We start from the raw sequence: 24,837 nt of genomic DNA, 5'->3' as shown, positions 1-24,837 counted from the left end.
GACGTGAAACGCGAGCGGAATGATTTCAATTATCCAAATGAACGTCCACATTGAATTAGACGACCATAAGCATCATGCCCCCCGCTGTTGTGCCGTCTCGCGGGGGGTGGCGCGATCCCCCCGGCGAGCTTCCCGAAACTCTATCAAAGACACATATTGCGCGCGCGACGTTTCTCGGATTCTGAGCCGTTCTCCGATGAACACGACGATGAGAATTTTCGCCCGACTTACCGAGAGTTTAATTTCGCGGGGGAATCTTCTTGACGGTTAAACGTCGGGGAGGGCGCGATGGAAGGGAAGATTCTCTTCTTCCTGCGAAAGGGCATGTCTTCGGCGCGAAGGAGTTTAATCCTACCGCGTATGAATGATGAAAAGAAATGTTAAGTTGGAAGATCGTAGATCCATTGTAATTGAAATCGATTGAAGAGCTTTGAGAAGTTTATTATGAACCGTTGCATTAGAGCGACGAAGAGAAAGAGTATTTGCTTATCGTCGACAAACGCTTTTCTCACCATAGTCACAATTAATTTTTGTAATCGCCTTTAAGGGATGAGGAAAGAAAAAATAAATTTCAGACGCTCAATTGGCAACATTATCTATTTTTCGAATTATTTAAATTCATAAAAATGTCATACAGTAAAATGTCCTTTCTTCATTATCTATATATTATTTATCAACGCAATGGGCTTGCACGAGAGAGATATAAGAATAAATTATATGCGGTATCTTTATTACAAAAACATATATACTTTAATTTTTTTTCCTTTTTTTCTCTAATCACAATACGTAGATTAAATCCAGACATCCTGATATGACCGACGCAAACTTTTCTAGCAGAAATTTCAAGATAGTTACAAAGAATGAAGGCAATTTCATTAAAAAATTCAGAGTGGCAATTTTCCAATGTATCTCTTACGCGGATATGACGGCAAGATGCCTTCCGGGCGAGCGAGAAATATGTGGAAGGGAGTACTGCTAACAAAAAGTTAATTACGAAATCATCCGAGGTAAAGAAACCGCACGGAGCCACGATTCTCTTTTTTGCTCTCCTCGCGGTCTTTCGGTTATCGGCCCCCTCTCCTCCCCCTCCCCCTCCGTCTCCCGAATTCGATGCCAATCCCATTCTACCTGCTAATAATGTAGGTTCTTGTCCCGCCGAGCCAGAATGCAAATTATTGTGCGTGAATAAAATTTCAGCTGCCGCCATCCGGACTCTGTGGTTGTCTCTCCCCTCTCCCCTCCCTCTCCCCTCTTTCCGTCCCATTTGCCAGTCGCACGAGCCACGTATGTCGACTACGGGACAACGTAGATAGGAAACCTGCGTGTACAATATGCACACGCAACCAATGCATTATTATTTGCGTCGAAATACATATCGAGATAAAAAAAAATTACGATGAATCCGTGCATTGCGCAAATATTTTTAACAAATTTCTGTGTTTTATTTTCAGTTTCGAAAAATGTTTTTACGTCTGCAAATGTTGGATTTATCTATGAAACGAGTTATCAAAGCATTCGACAAATTGTACCGCATATGAAACATTTTAATATATCGATAAATTTATTCAACAATAGGAAAAAAAAAAATGCTTCCACTTTTTAAAATAACAATTTTTTTGGCGACATGTTTGAAGGGAATAATTGTTACATAAATCTACGCTGATCCTTCCGAGAGTGAGAGAAAAAAGATGAGATCACGAGAGGGAGTGCGTCGCAATTTTAAATGTTTTACGAATGATTAAATGCGAATGTTTTACGAATGATTAAATAAGCTCGCAGTGCGTACACGCCAAGCGACTACAAAGATCGATTGGACACGTTGTATCTATTTGAACTATTTTGGACCGCGGATCCTCCATCCCCGGCGAGACAAACGAGCGTCGCGGCATTTATGCGAACGCGGGCGACGGCAGCCGGTGGTTGCGCAGCTGGCCACCACGTTCCTCCATCACCGATATTAATATGCGTGCATACGTCATTTCGCAGCGTGGCTAAGCAATGTTTATCGTGCGTGCAGATCAATCACCGCGCCGCGGCAGTACACTAAATTGCTCTATGATCTCTCGCGACTATCCCGATTCGGGGACGCGTAAGAATATTCCTGGACATTATTGATCTTCTCGCTTTGGCGTTTGTTTATGACAGGGATATGCCGACGGCACGAGAGAGGGGTGCAGAGTACTGCGAGTGCGATCATGAGGAAAATCTGACAGTTGTGAAGCCAATGTGCGTGACAGTGGCTAAAGTACCCCGCTCATCATTTTTTTTTCTTTTTTTTTAGTCATTAATTTACTCTCGGCGTATGATCGTATAATAAAACAGAGCACTCTCTTTTGACGTGAATCATCTCATCCATTTCATTCAGTTGTATAATGCATGATATCCGAAACGTAAACGCTACATCAAATTAAGAATGAAAAAAAAAAAAAAAAATCAAATGCTATTTAATTATATATCAAAAACACGATTAATCTCTCGTCCCTTGTATAAATATTTTACGAAATAATTACCGCTTAATTAAGTTATTCTATTTCAAGAATAAATTACCAATAATCAAATCTTTTCGTAAACAAATGAATTTTAATAAACACGTGCAATTAAAAGTTACCATGTATGACATAAGTGAAATGAAGATAACTCGTTGAAACAATTTAACTTTCTAGAACGTAATGACACACGTATATGGCGCTCGTCCACTTGGCTCTTCAATTAGGCCTATATCTAAATTACGCGACTGCCGATTGCGACCAATCGGTAAGGCCCGTTTACACCAACCAGGCACCCACACGTCATGTCGCGCTAGGCCGGGTATTGGATTAGACTCGGCGGACTCGACTGCACGGCAAGATATGTGCGCGACCCAGCTGTGATTCTCATTGAGCGCGCTCATCAATCACTTAAATGTAACACGCACACGGCCCGATATCGCGGCCAACCCCTTCCTAACCCTTCCCCGCCACGCACGCCCGGCTCATTTTGTCTTGACATCTGTCAAACGCGGCCGCGATGTATCTCTTACCTTTCTTGCTTTTATTGTTATTATTCACCGATGCGGTCGCATCTCGCGCCTATAATTTCGTATGCGTTCCTAAATAAGTCCGTACGGACGGCCATTACCATTGATACCGCTTGTCTGCCGTCTCTCTCGTTGTGCCGCTGTCCTACCATTTGTTTCGGCCAGCCCCAGGCCTGGACACACGCATGAACATCACGCCCGGGACAGGTTCGTGAAATATGAAGACTTTAATCAAAAGGACGATGGAATAAGAGCGGGAATCTCGGACGAAAACTACCGCGACGCGGACAGTGAAGAATTAATGATCGCCCGATGGAGAGGGGTCGACGATCCTTGAAAATGAGCTGGCTGCGATATTTTGTGTCCCTTTGTATAAAATACGAACGAACGAACGTGTAAACGTATGGTGTCCTGGATTTGTCAATGCTTTTGCCGCGACTTCGTCCGTTTGTGCGACGCGACTCGCTACGAAGATTAATAAACGTGCCGGTCGAGTAAGGAAACTTAAAAGAGAAGCATTTCTTTCATTAGATTCATCACTATTACTTAATATTTTCGTACGAGTTTCGTAGTGCCTGTGCGTGAGAGATTAAAGGAATGAGTCAAGACTTTTCACCTGTGTAGCTATGCGTATCTTTACGCATGTGTTATTTTGAGAAGATTTATATCATTATTTTATATCTTGCTAACGAATGTATAAAATCATATTTTATTAAAAAAAAAAGAGTTGATACATTCTCTATCGATGCAGTGAAGAGAAATTATGTATAGAGCATTTTTATTTCAAGGAGAGAGAGAGAGAGAGAGAGAGAGAAAATAATAATTTAGTGAAAGATTTATTTTTGGAGAATAATATATGATTATAATTTTTATGTTTAATTTACATTTCTAATCTACGATAATATCTTTTTAAAGATTATTATTGTTTTTAAACATGTACGATCCATGCACATACATATTAGTCAATTTTCTGTTAATACAAGTAAATAAATTAAGTTTAATTTTTCCAAAACATACACGCTGAAGAAACACACACTTGAAAAATAAAAATTCTGCTTTATTTGTAGAAAATCACTTATAATGTGATTCAGATCCTCTTCTGAAATAACGTGTAATAGTAATGACATCGTCGCTACTGGAATTGCGTTTTTATAATCTGTAGAACAACTTTGGCGAGGGAAAATGCTCGCGTTAATGGAGAAAAAAAGGATAAAAGGAAGGTTTTATTAGACAGGATAATTAAAAATGTAATAATTTACATCACTACGCGAAATGAAGGATTTAATGAAAAGGATAAGAGGCGCGAACGGACGGGGGAGTGATCGGAGGAAAATTGCAGCGACCTCCGGAATGAAAAGTTAATGAACACTGCAAGACTCGTCCGACGTTATAATGCATTCCTTATTGATTATCTTACCCGTTCTGATGGCCCGGTAACGTAATAATTAATTACGGAATATTGATTATACATACGGATTCAATACGTTCAGTCGCGTTCGTCGCAAGCGAAAGTTTAATTCTACATTCTTGTAATGAATTATTCAATCCTTTCCGACCATTATTCACCGATTTCCGATTAATCCATGCAACGATCGATTTTCCATTTGCTACACACGAAAGTCAAATCGTCGCGTATATCGAGAAATTATGCCTTTTATTATCGTATACAATCGAATTCGATTGAGTGCCTGGATTTTTATCATCCATTATTTATTCATTTGTAATCTTGGTATTAAAAGAGATTGATGAAAAAGTCAATTTTTTTTACGTTGCTTTTCGCATGAACAATGGAGATGCTAGAGCTCGTACTCGGCAGCAAAATAATTGAGCAACTGTGTACGTTGGCTTACGTATCCATAAAATCTCGAGATCTTAATTAAAACAATAACAGACACGGGAGAAAGAAAGAACGACACGAAATTGTAGCGACAACGCGACAATGAAAAATTAACAGTGGAAGGCGCGTAGGAAACATTTGTTTTATAGTTGAGACGTATTACAATTTATCACTCGATTTGATAGGTTTCTTTAATCAGATGTGTATGTGTGTATTTATTCAAAAGAAATTATGACAGCATCAGCATCGTTGTAATTGTCGTAATTTAATTTAAAATTGCACTTAATTTGATTTTTGTACTTTTATCGTAAATAAACATTAAATCAAATATCCTCTTCTCTCTCTTTCATTAGAAAATATTTTTTATATACTTTATATATTTAATTTTTAAAAATTATCAAAATATTTTATTTACAATTAACTCGTGTTTTCTTAACATTACATCTTATATATTAACTTATATCTTTGCTGAGATAAATTTCAGTTAATTTGAAAAAATTAACGAGCATCTTGATAGTCTAAGAAATCCAAAACACCCTCTCTCTCTTTCAAACATTTCACACGGGGTCGCAATAATTTCCCGGTTTAAATGGAACGTCCGCTTTGGCTTGGTATTTCATTTATCTCACGAGCTGGCACAACTATTATTTATGCATGCCGCACGTACCTATTACCTGCTGCGTCCCGCGTAATCGCGTCCTAAGTCGAATCTCGCATTGGCTCCCAATACATATATCGAATCAGTTTGCAAATGCAGCGCAGAGCAGGATCCGCCGGAGGTAAATGTAATCATCTACATCTAGTTTCCATACTAGACTGGGACCTAGTTAAAGCCACCTGTCTTGCTATGATTCAGTTATAATCGCGGACAACCGCAATTGCTGTTGTAATCCGCAAATTGTATATCGAGGTGAAAAAAATCTCGCATAATTATTTAAAGCATTTAGAGAGTGTCTTTTTTAACTGGCACAACGATTCGTTCTCATATCGCGTGCCCACGCAAAGATTGATCGATGGCTTACGTCGCTGCTACCAAAAATTCAGCGCGTAAGAGAGCGAACATCAATTACCTCCGCGAAAATCCGTAACGGAGAGCAGTTTTTCTCTTTCCACTTTCAGTGATTGCCAAAGAGATTTAGTGGCCGCGTCGAGGATCGTTTTCAACCGGGCCAAATACGCAGTTAAGATCTACTACACCTTGGAATTTATTCCACTGTCTGGCCTAACACACGCGCCCGACAGTAGTATGCCTGTGGAATTTGAACGCCGGTGAAGTTTGGCGGCTTGATCTACGCGCGACGGATAAGTTGTGGCCTCACCGGTTCTACCGATACCAGAGATAGCGGCACGTGTTTGATCCGACACTGATATGTTCCCGTTGTACAGAGTGTTTCAGACTCACCGCGCCTTACCTGTCAAACGCAGATTCTCTCCCTTCGAAGTTCATCTTATTTCGACGAAGATTTATAAAAAGCTGTCATTTTTTCGCACTCTTTCATTTTTCAACGTCAAATATTTTGACAATTGGAGCTACATCTCTATTACCGCGATTACTGTAAATAAAAAATAAATATAAGATTACGTGAAAATGAAAATTTATGAAAAATACTATCTACTTATCAAGAATATTTTATCCGGCTCTATAGCTATTCTTGAAGCTTAAAATCTCGTAATTTTGCAATCGTCGCTGATTCACAAAATTATTATTCTACCGATGCTTTTTGAATCAGCTGACTGATGTTTTCGTTATTTATCTGCAAGGATAAGTTATTTATGCATAGTGAATTTGGTATATTCAGTAGAAACCGCGACAAGAATACATAGCAATCGCTGGATATTTATCTTTTCTAAGGAGAGCGGAGCTATTTTTCAAAGCGCGCTCGATTTTTCTCGAATATACAGAAAATACGTTTCTATCCAAACAAATCAAACAAAAATCGGATGTGATATTCGTAAAATAACGCGGATCTCTCCACTCGAGAGATTTCAATCTCTCGAGTCTCTGAATAAAAGTGATTAAAAGAGACAACGTATCTATATAAATTAATTTTTATCTAAATAAATTAGCAGTCATTTTTAATCCATTATCAAGAACATAGTCAAGAATGTCCAATGTCTTTTTAAATTGATTTATTAAATATTTCTCCATAATTTTCCAAAGTCTGTGTCTTCCAGTACGCAGAGTTCTTATTTATAAGAAATTAAATTTTTCTAATAAATATAGTTCCGACATTGAATGAAGTCATGGATATGTATCTGCTTTAATCTAAAACATTATGATATATTAAAATATGAAAGGATGAATGAAAGTGCTCCGCGCTACTGTAGTCTCTTCGTGAAGGGATAATAATTTCTTGCGTACACGCAATCGAAACGGAGATGGCGGCGACGTGTACGGAATTTTCCACAATCGGACTAGAATTTGTTGGACGTCGATCACAGAACGGATTTTCTTGCTGCAGTCAGTAATTTCCCTAAGGCATCCGGGTATATACGATCAAAGACGAAGTTCGATATTTCAGTAGACGACGACGGAGGCGCGACGCGAAGGTAGGGTTGGGGGAAAGGGGGAGGAAGGGGGGAAGGGAAAGCAATAATCCCTACATCGGTACGGAGCAATTCATCGGCGGGGATTTCGTCGGCGGGATTGCATCAGATTTAACCGTGCTATCCGGTTAAGTTCTCGCATTTCGAGACTCTGCGGACGACTTTGGGACTCGCGAATGATTGGAGAATTCAAAATCCGAAGAAGAGAGCGCGCGCGGTTCGTCGCGCTCGCACGCGTGGCGTAGATAATGCTTCCTCAATTTTATTCCACCACTGAAAATCCCTGTGTTCAGTCGAATGGCTGAGGTAGGTACACGATCGGGAATGTGAATAAAAGATGTTAAAGATAAAAATAATATTCTATCTCTCTCTCTCTCTCTCTCTCTCTCTTTCTCACGCGCATAGCGTGAACACGGCCTGAGAATCTCGTCAACTCGCTCTCCGAGCTTTAAATTTTGTTGCGTTGAAGAATATTATTTTGAGTGAATATCTTGCCGAGATAGCTATTTTGCACATTTTCGCTCGTCTACTTTGAGATTGCAAGTATCTTCTTGATGTAAGAAAAGTAGTACGCGAAAGAGAAAATGAAATAATTTTTAAAAAGTAAAATTCTTTCTCTCTCGCTTTTGGAGCAAAATCATGGCGCTGACCTAAATGAATTCCACCATCAGCATTGGAATCACCATTTTAATTTAACTGTTGCGTCGACATCACATGTTGATTTAATTCAATGGAATTTAATATAAGGTATCCGCGCACATACAGTATGTAGTGTTAATTTGCATAGGTTAATTCCGTTATTCTGTGTTTGTACCGTATGTCAATTTTTCTCCACAATATTTCTCCGTCATATATTCACTTTTGTTCTAAATCATTTTATCTTTTCTATAGTTCTACAATATTACACAATAGTATACGTAATTATGTACAATATCGTGAATTTGTCAATAGTCAGGTGATTTAAATATTTTATTTCAATCAGGTGGGTGTTGATGGAAAAAAACCTTGTTGATGGAAATATCACATGTTATATGCATTCATTTATAAATATGAAAATAATCCAACATTAAATTAACTGTGCTGTAAGCTGCTCATAATTTATACTAATTAAATTTATAAAATAAATATTAATTTGTTGAATTTTATTTTTATGCTGAGTTCGCGTACACATAGGTGGATTGAAAAATATTGGGCAAATAGTAAATCTTTCACAATATCGTGCATATCCTTCCTTTTAAGAAAATTACTTATTGTTTAGTTGTAATCGTTATATTAGAGAGAGAGAGAGAGAGAGAGAGAGAGAGAATATCGCTTAATTGAGTGATTTTTGATATCACGATTGCAATTAATCGTATTCAGCGAAACAGTAAAAACTAGTTTTTGCTCGGGCACAATTAGTTGTACGATTGAAACTACAACACTTCCGACTCAATTAACGGCGAATTTGCATAGCTTAATTGCATTATTGTATACCACAGCCATGCTGTTTGCTGTTAATTTTTTTAGTAACGCTTTTTCATTTATATATGCATATATATAAAATATTTATTTGTTTGAGTGAATTATTCTACTATTATTCAGTTGTAATTCTGAAATTTAAACGCAATTAAAAAATAATTTTTCCAATTTATTGGCATGACAAATTTTATTTAAAAGATTGCGATTTATCGATACATCGCATAATCCCATGGGCATGTAAAATAATACGATATCAATTACGGTATTCATTTTTTTTTTTTAGAAAAAAATCAATTATTTTTGCATGCGCAAAAAGGTAAAAGTTCTCGTTACGTAATATGTTTTCTTTTGAGGAACGCTTGCATAATATTCATTCAATACGCAAATTAGCTTGAAAGTAAAATCATTACACCAGGGGGCTCATCAATAGGATAGCCTCGTGCCGAAATAATACAGCAATCACGCCTCGCGCAAGAATAAAAACTGGTCTTTGTTCTGGCGCAATTAGTTATGCCGCAACACTTCGGGTTCAATCGACGGCGAAAATCGCGCTATTATATCGCCGTGAGAGTGGGTGAGAAAGAGATGGAGCATTGTGTGCACGCTCGCGATCTCTCGCCGCGATTTATTTCTGCAAAAGCCCCGCGGGTGTGCAAAGTCATACCGTAAAACGCGGCTGACGCACGATGATACGACGATGATGAGATTTAATTATTGGAATCGATCGCGTATATATACGCTTTTAATCGAATGGGCGTGGACACGTCGATCGCGCGTATAAAGGGCCAGGGAGTCGATTGAGAGAGATAGGGGGATGGCTCAGGCCGACTTACGACCGACATATAAATTGGGGTAAACGCACGCTTCGGTTTTGTCCCGGGAAAAGGGTTGAGCTGTTCCCGGGACGAAAGGAAATGGCAATTAACCCGGACGTCGGTCGGACGTATCTGAGATTCTCGTCGAAATCGGACGTTGTTTGCGCCCTGCCATCGTTGAATAAGCGGCCTCTCAACCCCTTTGTTCGATCAACTGGGCGAGGGGGATTCTTCTAAGGCCAATAAGTAGGTGAACTCATTGCGGATATATGCCGAGTGGATCTTCCCTCATTGTCATAGCTTGCGTATTATGAGACAGACTGAGGAAAAAAATACTCTAAAGAGCTGTACGCGATATAAGAGATCATAAGAGATTTTGTAAGGAGCCAGTCTACAATAATTTTTTCCCTTGACAAGAATTCTGGATATTAATAAGAATAAAAATCAAATATTGAGGGTATGTAATTTATGATATTTTTGTCTTGTTTGATATGTTATTTTTCTTTTTATTGAAAATGTTTCTATTTTTATATTTTTTCGTAATTATTATGCATGGAAATTTGTGTTAATTTGTGTGAAATTATCTGCTTCGATATTTTTTAAGTTAGCAAAGTACCAATCGGTATTAACATAATTAGCAGCGAGAGCAATAAATAATATACGTATTATTCACATTTTTTTTTGCGTAAATTAATTTTTTTTTTATACATACAACACTGATTGCATTAATTATTATTGAGAAATTTTCGGGTAAGCCACATGAAATTGCAATTTGTAATGCGCGAATCGTCCCGCATTTATATACGGCCAAGTCGAAATTCCACATGGAATCCCACCCGGACTTTCCCCCGTCGACATTCAACTAAATTATCAGAATTTCTACATACTAATTCGCTAGTAAATCTAGCTTTTCAAGTTACGTATCGCACATATGCGGTCGCTCGCGGAGTGTTTTGCGTCCGTGCGAAACTCGCAAATTCGCATTCACGAGATCGCCCCCGAAACCGTTGAGGGTGGCGACCATGGCTGGCGGCGATCCGTGCCCAGCGGGAAATTCACAGAATTGTAATGAAGGTGGAGAAAGGGTAGAGAGAGAGAGAGAAAGAGAGAGCGAAAAGAGAGTATATAATGTCTAGAATAAGCGGAAGAAAAAAGAAAAGAGAGGAGGCGACCGAAAAGGGGGTGATCAATCTCCAAGACATAGAACTTGCCGATATTCCGTCCCTCCCGCCACCCCTCTCGCTCTCTTCGAATGGTAAATCACAGCCGCCACCGTCTGCACCCAAAACACCCACCGTTTTTCCAACCCATAGTAGTATTCGCGAAATCAATAACGTCGATCGCGTCCCACTTTTCGGTGCGGAATGCTCGCCCGTTGACAGAGAATGCTTTATTAAAGTCCAATCAAATCGCCAAAGGCTACACCGGTTATGGCGCGAGCGAGCGCGCTTGTACGTTATTGGGTTTATCGGAAATTTGACGAGTTCACGCCTTGCGAGTAACCGATGGCTCCGACTCACCGATGATTCCTTGCGGTCGAATGGGAAGCTCGTCTTTAACTCGCGTCAAGAAACGTAAAAAGGGGCATAATAACGTTGTTTTGAAAATGAAAATTGAAGAAAAAAGGTGTGCGTACTATATAAAAAAATATATATAAGTGTGTGTGTATAATTAAAATAATTTATAATTTACACGGATGTACTTTGAATATTTATGGTTATCAACCATAATATCTATGGTTATGCATCCCGGAAAGGAGCGTGAGAGAAATTACTTGTCAGAACGTAATTTGTAGAAAAGAATTTATTTTTCTGTGAAGCAGGACTGCTACTACATTCTAGCTGTTTTTAAACCGCGTCTTAAAAGCAAGCTCCGGTGGCTAATATATTTTCTTACGACGAAATTAGGGATAATTATAAGCTTATCGCGGCTACAAACCAGCCTACGGCCAGCTGCTATCGGCCGACGATATTCCGCCTTCTGCGAACGACGTTAAACGCTCTTTGATCACCCTGGGTTGGGTCTAGACGTCGCCAGTTATTAGTTTGTTTTAGCGTACACCGTGTTTGTGTCCCTCCCGTTACTCCTCTTTTTTTTTTATCGCCAATTAATAGACCATCATCGTTTCCGATGAACGTTTCCCGCGCGTCATTTAATAATTCCGTCGGCTCCTTTTTTTTTTTACTGCCATTTATTGCGACTTATATTAATCTGAGCACGGGTCCACCAAACGAAGCAACAGAGATTCGATGCGCGAAATTCCTCCGTGTTGGGCTGTAATTATTCGTATATTGAGCTCAACCAACTTAATTACTTTTTAAGGACTGGATTCTCGTCCTTCGCCACCGTTTTTATAATACGCAATGAATATACAAGGTATCCGAAGGAATATGCTAATCAGCGACAGAATATTCTTTAATGAATATAAAATTCTTGATGTTTGACGTTGAAAATCTTAGCATTTTTTAATGAAAATTTTTTTCTATATTAAATGAAAAAAAAAAGGAAAGGATTAGATTTTATTAATCATGTATAGATTTTTTTACTACTATTCAATTTTTTTATTTCAAACTTATTATCTCCTGAGATAACTTGCAGCATATTATTTTTTTATAATATTAAATCACACTTGTATGATTTTTTTTAATACTTTTATATCTATGCAAGAGTAACACACAGCGTTATCGAAGCGTCAGCGTTGCATGGCGAACGACTATTTGTCATTTTAATCTGATCAGGTGTTCTTTAACTTGCGTGTATATTAAAGCTTTATGTTTATTAAATTTGATATTTTTTATTTACAGTTGGGCTTTCCTTTGCCGCGTGATTATATTTGAATTCACAAAAGCATTGCAAGTACATTTAACATGAACGTTTAATTATAATATTGTAAAAGATAAATTATCATATTTTTATTTTACTTATTATGTTGGAATATTTTTGTCTAAAGACAGTTTAAAAACTAATTTGATCGGCTAAGAAGTATAAATATCCGCATAAATAAGTATAATATATATTAAAATTGTACATAAAGAGAGGAAAGAATAGCGCACAAATATAAAATATTATTATTTAAAGTTTAAAGACGCTGTTATAAAAAGTTAGTTTTTTTTTCATGCGCAGCTCAAATTTATTTCGCAATAAATTGTCACAGTAAACTTAAATTTTGTCGTACGTATGTATTATAGATATAATAATAGTAATTAATAATAATTAATTAAGGTACTCTTTATGTGTCTTATTACTAGAATATCGTTTCAAAATTGTAAGAAAGTTACATTTATATACTCGTCCTAATTGTCTTGCGTGCCATTTTTATTTAACTTTTACGAATCATCGGAAAATTTCATTTCAGAAATGGTACGCGTTTTCACGAGAAATCTTACTTCGTTCACACGTCGCCATACGCGCGACCTATCGCGCGATTCGACCTGGAAATAGCCGATTTCATGTGGAGATTTCCTCTCCCTCCTTTTTCCTTCCCGATAAAGCCTCATCCGTCGAAACGATAAATTTGGCCCATCCAAATGGATCTTCCACTGCGAACGCAATCGCACGACGTCGCTCTGCCTTTCGTTCGCCGGGTGGATTTAGGGATGACGAGCCCCTGAAATCCGTTTGATTGTCTACTCTTTCGCCTCTCTCTTTCCTCCTTCATACACATTACTCTCTTTTTTCTCCATTGCACTTGTGTGAGATTGCGAGTTTATCCTCCGTCCGTAATCAAATGATTTGTTAGCTTCTTATTCTTTTTATTCGCCGCATGTCTTACTCGCGTAAAAGAAGTAAAATTTATTCGTTGCGTTACCTTCTTTATATTATTTGAATATTGTTATTATTGAATACATATGCGATTAAATACTTGCTATTTATGACACTAGTTGTGCATATTTAAATTTTTCTTTCCTCATCATACATTTTTCTATTTCATACCATGTCCTAATGTTTGTCTTTTCATGAAAAATGTTTATTTGAATTAAATTACATAAAAGAGAGAAATTATAAATGCTAGTACAGTATAATTTATTAAAAGGAAGAAATAGAAATTTTTAGCTGCACAAATAAAAATATTAATAACAATTACCTCTGTGCATGCAAAATTTCTACGTTTCGTATTTTTAAAAACACGTTCATTTATTCAATATGACGATATATAAGGAGGAACTGGATGGATTAGCAACATCAAAAGTCAATCTAATACAATTCGAAATGATTTATGAATTTGACATTTCGCAAAGCGCCAGCTTTTAACCTTTTAAAATATAAAAATTAATAATTAATTTATGAATTGAAGTGTTTTGTCCTGTAGAATGTAATTTAATCTCAAAATCATAAATATTATTTTTTATATCGAACTAACTTTTTTAGTGACTGTAATACGATTTTAACTGTACGATATAAAAATTGATGAAAATAAAAATTTCAATTTTACAGAGCGAATCTTTATTTCAACTCACAAATTAATTTTTATATTTTAAAAGGTTAAAAGCACGCGCTGCACGCGCAAATGTCAAAATCATGAATTTCGAAATATATTAGATTTATTTACTTTTGACACAGCTGATCCGTCCAGTTTCTTCTTAAAAGAAACAACATAATTATATACCTTATGGTAAGACGTAAAGTTGCAAAATATCGTCCGGGTCATTGCACTCAGTTGCTGTCAGCAACTCGTACAGACACTTGCCTTGATTGTTATGACGGGCCCCGAATCTTACAAGATCGTCCACGAGGTGGGAAGGCAAGGGACGCCGGAGGCTGCGTCTAATTATTATCGGGAAAGGGCCCCGGCGAATGAAGGAGAACCGGCTGCATAGCACGATGTCGTCCTCCACGTATGTCCCTGGTCGTGATTGCATGTCGCGCTATTACCTTGTAATCTCACCTCTCCACTCTGTCACCAAGACTCTCGTCCTTTACTCGCGTTGCGTTTCTCTATGCTCGACTGCGCGCCTTCGTCATCGATTCTCGATAGTCGGGATGCATTATCGATCAGCGTATCCGATTTCGCTGCAGTCGCGCTAAACGATCGATTGTCCGACTTTATATGCACGCCATGAAGCCGCTGATTTCTCGATCACGCTGGGTGTAACAGATGTTATACACGCGTCTTGTGATACAAGATTGGTTGCGGATTAATTGCTTTGGTGAATCGGACTAAAGATTTGATAGCATTGGCTCAGCAGATCTTTTGCCTCGACACACTCGACTCAAGAAAGTTATGATTGTGTGCGTGAGAGGTTTTGTCATATTGATATTAATCAAATATATAGGATCTTATAACGCGCCTATACGTTTTTTTCAATTTTTCCTACGCATCATCATTTTGATCCAAACAAAAATTCAAAGTCAAAATTTAAATGTTTTCTTATATACATATATATATTAATTTTTAAAATTTTCCTGCTTATAAATATAACTTGATTTATTGTGCAATTTAATTATTATTTTATCAATCTTCGATTTTCTAATTTGAAGCATGTCAGATTGAAGTTGCAAGATATAATTATATTGGCTCTTCCTTAAAATATGTCTCACTGAATTTAATGCATAATATTTTGAATTATTTACATTTTCTTACGGAAATCACGATATATTTGTAGAGTAATTTAATATATTTTTTTTTTATTTTATAAATTTCCGATTTCAATCGCAAGTTCAATCACGGATTGACTTACTGGAATTTCATTACTGCGCTTTGCGCATTCATTAATATAATCGATATTATGAAGGATCATTCAATAACGCATTTAACGTAATCTCATGGCTCCCCTTGTTACCGTCGAGCTTTCGATATATCCTTGTCCTTTGACATCCTAGTATTACTATACCTGTCTCGCTCGTATCACTCACATTGATTATCTCGGACATACGAGTATCATCGAGCACGGTCCTCAACATCGATTCTGTTCTAATCGGTATTACGCAATCTGTTCGCTTTCAATGTTGGCTCTTCTTCGGCGATTTCCAAACGCTTTTGAATTATTATAACAATGATCAAAGTGTATGTAGAAAAAAAAATGATAGAATATCAGTGAGTAAATTTTAATCAAAATTTTAAAAATTATAAAATTAAAGTTAAATATAAATTAAAGAAGTAATTGGATGTTTATACAGGATAAAATCAATAATTTTCATAATATATTATATCTACAGCTCTTTAATCTAGTATAGAAATTGTCAAGAAAACGTATAAGTTATATTTTTACTATTAGAAAAATTGATTGAAATAAAAATATTTATTTAATGAAAATATATTAGTAAAAAGTGTCTATTATAGTTTATGTACTTTAATCTAATTTAATGTTATTCTTTTTATTATGTATAAAATTCATTGATTACTTTAATCTCATTGGTTTTAATACTTTTTGCCAACATGACACATATTTGATAAATTTGACATTTGCAATATTTTTTAGTAGAGCATTTCTGCATTGAAAAAGTACGCAAGTATCAACTTTTATTCGGATTAGAGCATACATTTCCAAAGCGCTTTTATTTTCACGTTCCTTTCGCATCCGTCATATATATATAATCAGCTTGGCATTATGATTACGGGCATTTGATAGTAGCCAGTGATACTTTGGTTCAGAACGACGTGAATGACAGGAGCGATTGCGATGTCAAAGGGCGAGTGAACTGAAAGGAGAGGCACGAATGAGGGGGCATGAAAGGAACATGTCAGATTACGGACAGCAACGGACGCAGTAATTCCGATCTGTAATTGAAATGAATACCTAGCATAGACATAATATCTTCCCTAGTATTATTTTCTTATCAATAGATAACTTAGAAATCGTTGCATAATATGCCGTACCATACATTGTCATTATTAAAATCTCTCTCTCTCTCTCTCTTATTCTAAGATCTCTATCTCTAATTATAAGATAATGTACTTATAAATTCAAAATTTTTGAAATCTTTAAAAGATTGAAGCAAACTTATTTTAAAAAATTTCTAAGAGCAATTTATATAAATTTTATGAATGTTTTTGAAGCATTGTGTTTTTTGAATTATTTCTTATATCTCTGATAAATTATAAAAAGTTGTCCAGCTACATGTGAAGCGCGCGAATTATAAATAAGCTTGATGTATCGATAGTTAAACGAAGTTAAAAACTCGATCGTACTTATTTTTCGCGATAAGAAAGTAATAAGAGCGATTCTCTCCTGTTTTCAAATTTTAACTCTTTTATAATTGAATGACTGCTCGCGCAACATGGTCTTCTCATTAAAAAACTTTTCTATACACCATCTGCGCGTTGCTCACTCCACATCTTCATATTTTATTTTTTTAAAAGGCACACATAGCAACTTGATAAAAAATCAATTTACATTCATTTAAGTTGCACGGAGTGCAACCGGGTCATAATGTTTTTTGCAATATTTATTTCGCTCAACATCTTATGAAAAAAATAAACGCCTGCGCCCGTTATATAATAATATCAATTTTGCTCGGCTGTCAACAATCGTCATTTATGTATTCACCTAAAATGGAGAATTTTCACAAGTGACATATCATTTTATATAATATAATACCCGCAATACAAACATTTCATACATTATGGAAAATTTTCTTTTATGGACGGTAGGCTAATCTAACACATAAACAATAAATATATTTACAATAATAACGCATGAAATTGTAATAACGAGTTATTTTGCTAAAAGCGCAGGGACCGTGTTTGCAATTTTAAATATCATCGCTTTACAAATATTTACATAAATGATGATATCGATAAATGGAAATTCATGAAAACTAATGCGGCAAGTGTAGCTTAAAATAGAACCAAAGAACATAATAGGCGAACACAAGCGATTAAATTGTTCAAAGTGCATTATCTGATGTCGGATTTGACTCTATCTCTCTCGTATCGAGCAACCTTGGCCTCGGTGACGAAAGATCGAGCGTTCAACAATGATCAGATGTGCCGATCGAAACACGATTATGATCGTACTACCAATACCGGTACTTATAGTCGATGAGAGCGAGAGTCAAATATACGCGCGGCCTTTTCGGTCACGGATATATAATGGTGTCGATCACCCGCTGGCTTTCTCCTTGATCCTTGCCAGTCACCGTTCAACAATAAACGCCTTCGAAGCAAGAACATAACCGCGACAGGCGGGGCCACGTTAACCGACCAAGAGGAACTCTCATTAGCTCTCCTTTATTAATGCAACCTGACTATTATCTCCGTACTCAGACTCGCCACGTCAATAAAACATCAAATAATTTGTCGTCTCTGAAAAGTGAGCTCGGGACATTGTCTGCGATTCGCGAATAAAAACAAATATGATGCAATTTATTAAAAGAAATCATTTATCTCATTAAAAAGAGAAATAAAAAAAATTGTTTAAATTAACAACTTGCACTATGGCTTCCTCATAATTTTTTATTTCCTTTCTTTTTTATAATATCAGTAATCGTAATTACAAATCGGAATGATATCAGTTTCCGAGATTCTAAAATTTGCAGAAATTAGGTCGTGAACATTTATTAAAAAATTCAAAGTTCCGGGACTCTAAAATTGCTTTATCAATCATAATTTAATGATATTCATATAAAACAATTTAATCTATTATTTAAAAAATTTGCAGAAATTAGGTCGTGAACATTTATTAAAAAATTCAAAATTTCATAAAAAATGAACCGTTTCAACAATTCTAATCAAATTTAATACCAACCATGCTTTAACGATACTCTATTAATATAAAAATATTTAGCTCATTATCTTATAGAACAACCGCACCTTTTTTTTTTTAGAAAAAGTCAAAATTTCATAAAAAATAAACTTTTTAATCAATTCTCATCAAATTCAATATCAACGATTTTTTAATGCTAGTCTATTAATGTAAAAATATTTAGAATGATATCTCAAAATTTGTGCAAGTTACAGCATGCACCTACATTTATTGAAAAAGTCAAAATTTCATAAAAAATAAACTTTTTAATCAATTCTCATCAAATTCAATATCAACGATCCTTTAATGATATTCTATTGATATAAAAAAATTTAGGCAAATATCTCAAAATTTGCGGAAGTTAGAACAACAACACCTATTTTTAAAGAATTTAAAATTTTATAAAAAATAAACCCCTTTATCGATTCTAGCCAAGTACAATACCAACCAATCTTGAATGATACTTTATTCATATAAAAAATTTTAGCTCATTATCTTAAAATTTACGGCAGATAATCGAACCACGTCCTTTGGTGCACATACACACATACTCGACATTTTGTAAAAATATGTTTTTTCGACGTTTTAGAACATTCTAAACACATTGGCCTCAAAATTAGAAAACAAAATTTGTCCACGAAAACAAAGCTTCCTCTATGAGGAAGCAAAATGACACTGTCATTAGTTATTTTTACGTCGCTATGCCTCCAAAATTTTATGATGTCATGTCAGACTGAATGAGAACAATGGGAATAAAATTAAAAAGATTGACAAGTAGCATATATAATACAATCTGTTATATATGCATGCTAAATGAGAAATCCCGCTGCTCCTCGTACCACGTTGCAATTTTTACGAGGCGCAACATTTTGCGTTATACCACGATCGAGAGTAAAACGCGCTAAAATCACACAACGGCCGAATGGAATAAAATCAACACGTTGGCCTGTAATTTGCGAAAATGTTCGTCCAAGCGTGTCGCCACCGCGTTACGGCCCGCTGTGTTTGTCTGAGCACTTTCAATATTTATGCCGCTTCTGAACGCGTAAAAGCTTCAATAAGCCCGGCTTAATCGTGCAACAGCATTCACGGTGAGCTGCTAATCCGCTGATGAACGAATAATTGAACGGACATCGAGTTTCGCTACCTTTTGGCAGGTAGAGGGGACGGGGTAGGGGAAGGTCGAATCAGCAGGGAGGGGCGAATCGAAGCATTATCGAACTGTTCCTATATTATTATAGTCCTGCGGTAGCTGCATCTGATGGCGATTAGGCCAGTATCAATTAACACGCACCCGCCTACAATTGTACGCATTAATCTCCCTCCCTTAACGGGTGTCCCTAACAAACGGCAGTAAATCCGGCGGCTCTATCTCGCGTTGTATATATATATATGCACGTATGCTCAAATATTCTATTAATCGTATACGCTCGTCAAATCGTTATCGCCCCGTGTCACTCGTTCGCCGCGAGTTACTGCTAATGAGAAACGACGAGCGTGGAATATTAATCCGCCGCGGGCAAGCTGACCGTGTAAATTTTTAAGTACATTTTGCTGCACTTAGAAAGCTTTCCCATACATAATACTATATGCGGAAAATACACAATTTTATTAAATTACTCTCTTTTACTATTTGTATAATTATTGAAATATTATTTTATAATTATATACTGTTGTAATTTTAGATTTTTTAATTTTTTCTATTTAATATGTGTGTGTGTGTGTGTGTGTTTCCTTTTAAAACAGAACTTGAGCGTATTAAATCTAAACAGCAGCACGAGTGAATTTGTAATGTAAAGAGGATAAAATATCCTAACAATTGCGTACATTCTATAAACCTTTAATTATTAGAATATTAAAATTTTTTAGAATGTATAAAATTATCTTGTATATGAATCATTAATATGAAGAAGCTTTTTCAAAATATTTTATTACATGCAAAAATGGCAAGTTTGTAAATTTACAATTGACGACTGGTTGTGTTGTCTTTACATAATTAACAGAAATCATTCAGACTCAATAATGCTCCTCCTACCTAACGTGTTTTTTATTTTGTTGAGAATTTTTTTTATCTTGTCTATCCTTCTCTGTGGACCTTTACTCTTGTCAAGAAAGCTTCGAATGAGCACTCAACTTTAAGTAGAATTATTTGAGGTCAGTTGTTGCTTCGATTAAACTACCTCTAATTCTTCCTTTCGAGATCGTAGTTCTAGTATAGACAAGCAAATGGAATTAACTGTAGTCGGCATTAACCGAAATTGGCTCTAGCAAAAAAATAAAGCGAAAAGATCCTTATACCTTTTCCTTAAAAGAATTACTCTCTTCTCTAAGCATGTGAAAATGTTTACAAGTATGCTCGATATATTCGATAATCTCGACAAGTGTACGTAGTTGCACTAATCCTTTCAAGTATCAATCGATACATTTTGCAGTTTATTTAGACGCGTTCTGCAATATCATATTGCACTCTTGCTCTTCCTAAATATATAATAATATTTGTATAATAAGTCACAGAAGAGGAAAATGCACTTTCTACGAATCAAAATTATTTTAAATTTATTTGTAATTTTAAATGTACATTCAAACATTACTAAAAGATATATATATATATATATATATATATATATATATATATATATATATATAATTACATGCTACTATTAGAACGCGGACATTTTCTAATATTACTTTCGTTAATTGTCACACACGTTTAATGGAATATAAGGGATTTAAATGCGCGAGATGATTTAAATAGAAAATGTTGAGCTTTATGGATACAATGTATCCGTTTAGATAACGAAGGCCATTAAAGTGGTGTTCGCGATTAATTCGCGGCATTTGCAAGAAGAGCCATGCCCGCGTATCTTATCGTGGCATCTTTATCTTGGATAACAGCCCCATCCAGAAATAAGTAACAATTAGTGCAGCTACTGTTTATTTTTCTCCCTTACGATACCGTGTTGCTCATTAAAAGGCGTACCTTCGCCAATAACCTTCAACTGCTTCACTATATCATACAAATTTTAACAGTAAAGGTGCAAAAAAAAAGAAGTAAAAATATATTCTTTAATGTATTTGCAACTGATTTTCTTCAGCGATAATTTCAACACGCGTCACATTATTAGAGATTTTTTAATTATAGGCATTAAATATATTTTTAAGATAATTAGGCATTAAGATGAATTTTTAAGATAAATAGGCATTAAGTATATCTTAAGATAATTATTTATCTTTCTGAATTAATTAAACCTTGAATAAAAGTTAATATGGACTCTAATCAAAATTAAAAAATAAAATTTAATTATTTAGACAAATGTAATTATATTGTTAGTAAATCTCTTCATTTCGGCAAGAGTTTATACAATAATTTGTATGATTTTTTTACATATATTTTTATATTAGTAAACTTTCAAATTATCATATTTTTATCATCTTGGTCTTGATATACTTTGAAGGTAATACGATAGTTGAAAAGTGAGGAGATCGCTTCTTTAATATCGCGGATTCATAATGATCCGCGGAGGCGTAAAAACGATACATTGTAATAACTCGATTGATCAATTTTTTTCATCCCAAATCACGCAACCGTGAACATTAATAGGAAATCGTGCAACGTTATCCGGAGCAAGTACACAGTGTAACGCTGTTGCGCATTGAAATCGATAAGTGCATGTTGCACACGAGAGATATAGAAACATTAGTCATGTTGGCTATACCCAAGTTACGATCATTATCGTATTCATGCCGAGAGAGCAATAGCCGTACTGAATATGATCTTTAGATTCGTAACATGCAATGAATAATAAAACATGTATTTCCTATTATCGTAAAATGATGTAAGTTAGGGCGCAGGATATTTTTCCAGAATTTTTTTTTTTTTTACGCGACACAGAAAGCGATTAATGCGATGTTTATCAAATAATGTATTTTCGTTAACATTAGATACAAGTATATTTATTTATTTTAGGTTTTTCAATCAATAGATTTTTCGAGGTATTCAATGAATAGGCGAATGATTAAAATTATTAAAAATAAAAAGGAAGAAAATATTATAATTTTATTTAAAAAAATTATATATATATAAATTAAGGGAATTAATAAAGTAATTTCAATATCAAAAATTAGAAAGATTAGTCTAACTATAAAAAATTGGATTCTAAAAAGTATTCGAGATTGGGATATTGGATCAAATGCACATTTGAAAGGAGATTTTTCTCGGTTTTTAAATAATTTTTTTGAGATAAAAAAATTTACTAATAACATTATTAAAGATAAAATACTAAAAATTAAAGATATAATTATTTATATTAATTTTTAAAATAAAAAGCTCCCCATAGATAATGTCTCCAATAAAGAATGCAATAAATCTCGAATGTCGGATGTATGCCTGATGCATTTATCTCTCAATTTGTTTTCTTGCGGGGAGACACCTGGTGACTTGTGTACATTAGTATCCAATGGAAATACATCTGCGGCCCGGGACGGAATTATACCCCTAGTTTTTAATGCCTCTCGAGACTCACGCCGGATCGTTATCTATACACGTGTACGTACGCGCGAAGGTGCACAAAGATTCACTCATACCTTGGCGACTCGCACATGCATCTGTACGTACGCAAAATTCCATCTCGATTACGAGCGACGTGCGTTTCGCGAGAAGCCTTGAAAGCCATTGGAATAATTGAACGAAATGAGAAGGGACACGAGTGTTTTGCGCAACGTGCATATATATATATACACACACGTACACACGCATACACACATGTGGGTGGCAATGCAACACATTGGCCGAAAGCAACGTCGATAGAAAAGCAGCGGAGCGTTTTAAGTCTGGGGGTAACTGTTAATTTGACCACAACTCTGTATCGCCCCTTGCTCAAGTTCCGTTATGAATTCCTGCAATATGGCGCCGAGTAATTCTAAAGCCGACTTCCGCGGCTGGACAGAGATCAGAATCGCTGTAATTAATTAATCCGCTGCGGTAATTTTATGCGACCGCTTTATGGGACTTTGTTGAAAATTGTTGAGCGACATATCGATATAGAAATATATATATATCGTAATTCCTTAACTCTTGTAGACCGCACCTCGTTTGTTCGACAAATTGACATTTATTAATTAAAAGTGCATCGTAGGATCGATTAAAATCTTACTAAATTTATGTGTGCGTATTTGTGTCTTTCATATTACTTAAAAAAATTTCTTGTACATTTTTTACACATTTATCGATTAAATAATTTAGAAAAAGGTTCGCTATATTTAGCCTTCGTATAATTAATAAATATTCTAGAGTTATTTTATAATTCTATCGTACACGAATAATGAAAATAATTTTCTTGCGAATAAAAGAAGATTAAAAATATAGATACACTAAACATTCTAATGATATACACGACGAGAATCGAGTAAGACTCGAGGAGATGAACGCAAACTGACAGTATCTATTCACGTCGTTCCTCTCTTCGCTTGATTTTCCGCGTCTCGTCCCACGGTAGAATGGAAATCTCCCTTAGTGCACAATTAGAAGCTTTTTGTAGGTCGCGATCTTAATTACGAGATCGATCGATCGACCGAGCCTGGCGGCTCTGCGACCCTTCGACGGCTGACCGAAGGACGAGCCGAGGAACGAACCTTGATGAGGTCGGATACATATATATACACATACATATATAGGTATATTTCTATTTGCAAGAGAGAGAGAGAGAGAGACTGCGGTCGAGATGCCTCCCGTCGAGCGGCGTTCTACCACCCGCGGCTCTTTGTCCTTGTTTAGATCCCGCGCATCCCGACGGACGGGCGGGCGGGCGGGCTTACCGAAAGAGACCATTATATCGGCCCGCAAAGGCCCGCTCATTAATTCCCGTAAAACGACCATGGATCGTATGCCGTTCCGTTCCGCAGCCGGTACGCGATCTAGCCAGAGGCGGGCGCACCTCGCGTGTACATCTCCTGGCGTAGATGTGTTAAGGGTTCTTCTCGATACAAAGTCAATCGAGGTAATCGCGATAATGCCATACAACGATCATTTTATCCTACAATTATGTAATCGAAATATTGTGTTTTAAAATATCAAAGACGATAAGATGATATTATCGAATGAATAAAAGCTACAATCACTGACGGAATTGCAGAATTGTCATTATTCTGGTAAACTTTTAATATATTTCGACAATTTTTTTTTTTTTGTTTTTCTTTTCTGTAAGATAAATTGAGATAGTGTGTTTTATAATTTTCTTTTAGATTTTAAATTAAGAACGTTATTATGGAAGAGTGAAATGAAATTAATCTTCCTCCTTTCTTCATATATTCTGCCATAAAAATAACTGCTAACAAGAATGGTATTGGTGAAGATATTAAAAAGTGAAATTACGCCAGACACATACATAAAATGAAAAACGCATATATACATTTTCTATCTCGGAAAAAATTAATTGCCAATCAAATCCAGAAACGCGAATAACCGCGTCGGCATAATGCGCA

Source organism: Cataglyphis hispanica, chromosome 8 (genome assembly GCF_021464435.1).
Source record: "Cataglyphis hispanica isolate Lineage 1 chromosome 8, ULB_Chis1_1.0, whole genome shotgun sequence".
In the NCBI taxonomy this organism is placed as follows: domain Eukaryota; kingdom Metazoa; phylum Arthropoda; class Insecta; order Hymenoptera; family Formicidae; genus Cataglyphis; species Cataglyphis hispanica.
This window is presented reverse-complemented; position numbering follows the sequence as displayed.